The following is a 7,124-nucleotide window of genomic DNA, read 5'->3' on the forward strand; positions in this document are numbered from 1 at the left end:
ATAAGTCAAGCTGATGGTCAACTATTAGGCTTATACATGAAGCCCAACAGGTGGCCCCATCTCTTGATCTATTTCCCAGGAAATTAGTCACATGCCTAGAGAGATGAACACGTCACTTCCCTGAATGAGGAGATGCTTTTAATCATTTGTCTTGTGGCACCTTCAATATTCATTCCTGCACTGTCTCTCTCTAGCAGTGACAGTTTCACGGCTCAGAATGGAAGATAGGGAAGATGGGGTGAGTTCCTTTCTCATCTCTACCCCTTGCCTTTAGGTGACCTAAAGTATTTGCCAAAAATCACTATTCCTTCTCCAAATGTGTGGTGCTCAAACTTTGGTATCTGGCAGAATCTCCTGGTGAGCTGGACCCAGTGTTTCAAATTCGCTTTATCAGTTGGCTACTGAGTTTGTTTTATGCCCTCTTCTTTTGGCCTTCTCTTATATTTCCCAAATGCTCCACTTTTACTGAACTTGTGCTTCCCTGAAGGAATCACTTTTTTCCACCCTTTTGGGTCTTGTCCCTGTTGCTATTTCTCTGCCTTGATGTCCCTTTCTCTTCCTTCCTAAATACTGTGTTTCCCCGAAAATAAGACCTAGCAGGACCATCAGGTCTAATGCATCTTTTGGAGGAAAATTATATAAGACCGGGTCTTATATTATAAAATAATTTTGCTCCAAAAGATGCATTAGAGTTGATGGTCCTACAAGGTCTTATTTTCGGGGAAACATGGTAGCTAGCTTTCATCCACCCTTCCACACTCATCTTGGCTATCATCTCTTTCAGAAGTCTTCCTGGACTGGGGTAGATTCTCACCTTCATTTCTTACCGTCCCTTACTTTGAGTAAAAAAGAGGTTTATTATACAAGGAGAGGAAAATATATTGTATTTGAGGTCAAAATTGAATATGTTAAGTCAGTGAATTCTTTACTGTCGTTTGGAAAAACAAAGATGATGAGGGAAAGATTATTACATGCTTACAGTTTTGTGGTCATGCGCAACAGATGAGTGAAGGGCAGCTCAACCTGACGAAGCGGAGAATCTGGTGAGGACTGAAAGCCTCTGGTGAGCCTAGAGGCTCTGGCCCCTCCTCATTTTAATGATGTTATATGGAGAAAACCCAAATGTAAACAGCTCTAATAAGAGGCTGAAAAAGCAATGATCTAGTTGGCACTATTGTAATTAAAGGAAGTAGTTTTGAAGGACCCTGTGAGGTATACAAAGGATGAGTCAAAGGGAGATGCTCATGGGTGTTAAGTAAATGCTTGAATGGAGCATGTGATCTGGGAAATTTTAGGAATACTGCAGATCTGTTGTCTTTTCTGCTGCTGATGTTATAACCAGGGTAAATAAATTAAATGTTTTTGGATTTGCATTGCCTGTTTTTCCAATGGGTGCCATGCTAGATGGGAGAAAGCCCAAGGACAGGAAAAGAATGGAGTCCACTGTCTTAATTATATTTTTTACCCCTTGTGGCCGCTGACGAGGGGTTAGTCTCTCCCAAGGAGTTAGGACAAGCAGAAGGGCTAGTCACTATTTTTGCTTTTCAAAAGTGCTTTTCATTCTCTATTATACTTGTTGATTTATTTCTTCTGTCTACTACCCTGGATATAATTCCTTCATGTATGTACGTGGCCTTAACTTGATCTTGCTCACATGCTCCAAGAACTAGCATATGGAAGGCACTTAGAAATGTACATTGCTCAATGGGTTCCTACTTCTACAGTGTTCATTAAAAGTTTTGCCATTTTGAAATATCTTGAGCAAAGTTAGGAGAACACTAGGATAATTCATAAACCTAAGCTTAGTTCCTTTGTCACTACTTCTTAAAACTTTATTTTTAACCTCTGGAGACCAACTTCTACATGTCTTTGTGATGTATGCCTTGCTATTACTCAGGGACTTCCTGATTTTAGGGAGAAAACTATTCTTAGGCTGCTGTTCAGTGCCTGAGAGAGGTCCCTCAGGTTTTTCAAAAGACGAGTGTAGGTGAATTTCCACCCTGGAGAGGAAGTGGATGGTGGTGTAATAAGCAAGCTGACAGTTCCTTCTTTGAACATATTTGACTCTGTGAGGGGTATGGGGAATCATAACAGTGAGGTGCTTCTCAAAAGACTTAGAAATAAGGGGAATAACATGTAGACCCTGGAGAGTGAGCTAATAACTTTGGATTGTAGCACAGCTGATTCAGAAGTATATGAAGTCAATTTAATAAGATTGAATGGCCCCTAGGGTACAAGCCTTGACTGAAGATATTTGCATACGAGTATATAGGGAAAGAAGATAAAGAGAAGTGGCTGGTCACTTTGGTTAATGGAGGAAAGAAAGGTCAACGAAATAGGGACTCTATAAATGCAAACAATCTCTAGGATATATATATATATATATATATATATATATATATATATATATATTATAATATCTTGTCAACTATCATGAGCTCTTGATACCAAATGCATGTTGTTCCTGTTGTTAAAATTGATATTTTGTGCTGGGGTTTATTGTCTGGTGTTAGCCAAAGCAAAAATCATACAATGAATCTCTACTTTAGTCCCATGCTCGCCATTCAATCTTTTGTCTATAACTTGCCATTGCATGAAGTTCTGCATATTGGAAGGGAATGTGCTTATCACAATAGGATGGATATTCCAAGCTGAGAAAAAATAGCCCAACTTATTGTAAACATAATGATTGGTATTCTGTTTGTTCTTCATTTTCTTTGGTTAATGCAAGCTAGGTTCTCCTTGTGGTCCCTCTACTTTATGATATTTATCTTCCTTCACATTCTGGTTTGTATACCCTGTGCCAAGAAAGTATTTAACATGATAATTCATGAAAATGAACTAAAACATTGCTGCAAAAACAAGCACGATTGCCATATATCTAGTCCAAATTTTTACAGTAGATCATCCTGTGGTTTGTGTACCTTCTCATGGATCTCCATATTTTAAAAGATAAAGGATAGGCTTTAACTGTGCCTCCCAGTTTATAAAGCTCTTATTTATTTAGAGCTTTTTTTTTATTTATAAAGCATTTATTATTTCATCTGATCCTCACCCCAGCCCAGTAATGTAGCTGGAACTAATTCTATTTTTACATAAGATTCTAAGGTGTTGTTGTTTGTTCAAGGTCATAGGTCAATGTATTGGTATAAGTAGAACTTGAAAGCAAATTTCTGTATCAAAGACCAATAAAATGTCCATATGTCAAATGGCATTTCAGATTGGGGAAGGCTAAAATTTTCTTCACAATTCTTAATAAGGAATCCCCTTGAATACTCTCTGTGGCCATTCTTCTAACCTTTGAAGAATCATTCCTCCATTACAGTACACTCTGTTCCTGGCTTTATTTTGTTTATTTGGTTCACTTTCCAGTTACTTCTTTATATACTCGTGTAGCAAGAAGAAATCACTATTTGAAGTTAGATATTTTCAGAAGAGAAGATCCTGCCAGAGGAAACCTTAGGTTTTTGCTGGTCTTCTATGTTGTCAAGAGAATAGACAGACTCCTTGTTATGTTTAACACATGATCAATTTGGGACTCACCCAACATAAGATAGATTTAACACTAAATTTAGAAATAATAGCTAGAGAGGACTCATTACATTGATAAATAGTAAGAAAAATTGTTAGGCTTTAGGGACATTTCAAGAGAGAGTAGAGAGAGAGAACTGGGAGAGAAGTATTAAGAAATTGGCTAGAGTCTTGGAGCAATTGGCAAGAAATTGGAGCACAGAAGAGGGTGAACAATATGTAGTGACAGAGGCAACAAAAGACCTTTGGAAAGATTAGTCTCATAATCAATTTTAACATTTTTTTGTGGGGCTCTATTGTGATGCTTAAACATCCCCATTTTGACCTCCCGCTCTCCAAACCTTCAGTGAAGTCAGCTTTGTACACAAATGCTTTTTGTGTGGAATTTTATCTTTATAGAAATTAAGAGAAGAGTCCTGGCAAGAACATGATCCAAATGAGACTGTTTTAACAAAACTATATCACTTGGCATATATCAAAAAAATTACTACATGCTGCCGACTTCTATTATTTGAAATATAAATCTACTTAGGAAATATAATCACTACCAACAACTTAGGCTTAGGAAAGCTGCTTATCTTAAAAGAAAATAGATTTCCTTTTTCCACCTCTCATTTTCTATGGACCCTAAAATACATGTATACCATTATTCCAAGTGTATGTTCCTAGAAATTGGATCAGATTTGGTCATTCTCTGGCCACCTAAACTGCTTAAACTTTTCCTTATCTTTCTCCCAGTTTGTTTACTCACTTTGATTTCCTACATCTTGTTCTCTAAACTGTTTCTTATTAATCAACGAATAGATATTGAGAGGCTATTAAATGCACTGGAGGTGATAATAAAGAAGTATAAGATTTTTGATGTAGGTCCAGAAGTTTGAGTAGAACGAGAAATAAAAAGAAAGAAGATAGGAAGGGATAGGATAGGATGTGAAATGAAGGGAATAATTGAAAGTAGTGCCTACCATAACCTAACAATAAGACCTAGCAGGATGTTTGTTGAGTGAATAAATTAATACATGAACAAGTAGTCAAGTGAATGGATAGATGAATGAATGAATGGATATATGGATGAATGGATGGATGGAATTAATTGACTTGAGAAAGATGGGTTTGGAAAGATGAGTACCACAAAATTATATATTGCCTATATGGACTGGGTCCTTTTATGGAGAATATACTAACAATTTTGGCAGTGGTTCCAGTCATCTTAAAACGGAACAAATGACAGATCCTGCTCATGCTCTTCCCTATTGTCTAGGTATAAACAAGTCAGAAGATACCTGGGGACTAGAGGGTGGAATAAACAGACTCTTCAGTGATGGTACCTCGCAGGAAAGGTTATAGAGATAAGCGAATGAAATTAGTTTTCAATTTGATATAAACAACTTAGGTGTTTAATTAAATCCTAAATATCACATATACTCTGATATTAGAAAAATAATGCTGAATAGAAAGAATGTTTACACGAAAGCTCTGATGACACCAAATGAGAGAAAGGGGTGAAGATAAATAAACAGCTTAGCATGGAACAAGCTTATGGTTTTGGAGCCCAAAACACAGCACAATGCCAGGCTGTGTCTTGCCTCTGCAGCACCAGCACTTTGCATTGCCATCAGTAACAGAAGATTATTCCCGAGGGTGCTCTGCAATCTCGTGGCCCAGAGAAGTATGCAGAGTTTTTTTCTTTTTCTTTTTTCTTGTTTCTAAAGATTGTTGCACCAGTTTTAAAATGAAAATTGCCCGTAACCATACCGATGCAGATTGTTGAAATATGGTTCTTTTTTATGTGGTTGTCTGACTTTGGACAACCATTACTAATGTGAATATTGATTAAATACCATATATTGTAATGGAAAGAGATTTTGTGACCTTTGGCAAGTTACTGAGCCTCAGTTTTCTTACCTGTAGAATGAAGGTGATGAGGCAAACTCATAATGTTCTTCTAAGAATTTTTTCAGGTAACCTTTGTGGAAAATTTTCTAGACTTACTGTGACCCCTTCCATGAAATTCTGTGGTCCTATACGATTATACATACATTAAATTCTACGTCTTAGAAGCTCAGCTTATTAAATAGAAGTGCCCACTCTTTCACTGTATAGATGGAGACAGCAAATCATTTGCCAGAAAATTTTCTTTGTTTTGTGAAGGATGAAGTGTTCCCTTTTAGATGTGTAATTATAAAATTAGTAGGTCCCATTTGTAATAGGTCGAAGGCCGGAGGAGGTCACAGTGCTAAGATTATGGAGTGCCCGTGAGCCAAAGTTTCAAGGCCAAGACCATCCCTTTTATGAGAACCTATCTAATGGATTTAGAGGATCTTTACTGAAGACCTTTGATAGAACAAAGTACACAATGGGGAGAGGGCGTCAGTAATGGAGACCTAATTTCAGTGCTAAGACTTTTGAGAGGTTGAGATTGGCATAGGTGTGGACAGATGTTAAACTGAAGGTAGAGATGGCTTAGAGTTTGGGACAGATGATCCTTCCTCACAGCAGATGAGGGTGTGACAACCAGGGTGTATCTGTGCTTTCCAAAGTCTTTTGGAAAATTTAGAGGTGGAGCAGACATTCAAAATAAGCAAAATGATTCTGAAAATATGGAACATAAAGCCCAGATATTTCCCTTGGATATTAAAAAGAGAGAACTTGCCAAAAAAAAAAAAAAAAAAAAAAAGAAAAGAAAAAAAATCACGTCTGAATCTGATCAGGTCTTTTGATTTATAGGAAATATAGAAATTAATATAAATTTACAGGAAATATAGAGCCATAAAGGCATGTTATATGACAACACGAGGTTGTGATGTAAAATGCAGATAGGGAGGAACGCTACAAGATGAACTACCTGGTTTCTGTAATAGATAAATTGAAGAGAGAGTGAAAAAGAGTGATTCAAAGAGACTAAAGGAACATAGCAACCTATTGTTGACCTAATGTAATATATGATCCTTTAGGTCCTAATTTGAAGATGAACTAAAAATGGAGAGAGAGTGAGAGAGAGAGAAATCTAAGTAGTGATTGGATATTCAATGATATTAAGAAATTAATATTAATTTTTTCTTAACATACTATTGCAATTTTTAAAAGGAGTCCTTATCATTTCATCCATAAATACTTGAAACTTAACATATTTAAATATTTGTGAATGAAATGATGAAAGAGAGTTCAAGTGAGATTGTGCCCCATTGGCACCACAAGCTAGTGGATTAGGTCACGCGTATGACACGGAGAGAGCACTCGAGAGAACTGTAGTTCCTTCCTCCAGATGGACCGAAGCAGATGCTCCTTGGTTCCTTTCCTCAAAACCTCATTCTTTAGCAATATCAAAGAGTTTATTTGCAATGCATGGTTTTGTGTTTCATCCAGAATTAGTTAGGGTTAGAAGGAACAAATACCGTTGTTTGCCATTATGTAGGAGGCGGGATATATTAGTTGCTAATGACATACTTGTCATTATGAATATTTATTTGTACCACAGGAAGCTTTGCAGTGGCTTTTTGCATTCTTTACAGTGTTTCTGCAAAAGCATGAGATGGGCGGGTGGAATGCAGCTGGGATAATTTAAGATTTGATAAAAGATCCATTCCTAATAG

Source organism: Rhinolophus sinicus, chromosome 5, assembly GCF_057876585.1.
Source record: "Rhinolophus sinicus isolate RSI-liver-muscle chromosome 5, RSI-T2T, whole genome shotgun sequence".
In the NCBI taxonomy this organism is placed as follows: Eukaryota; Metazoa; Chordata; class Mammalia; order Chiroptera; family Rhinolophidae; genus Rhinolophus; species Rhinolophus sinicus.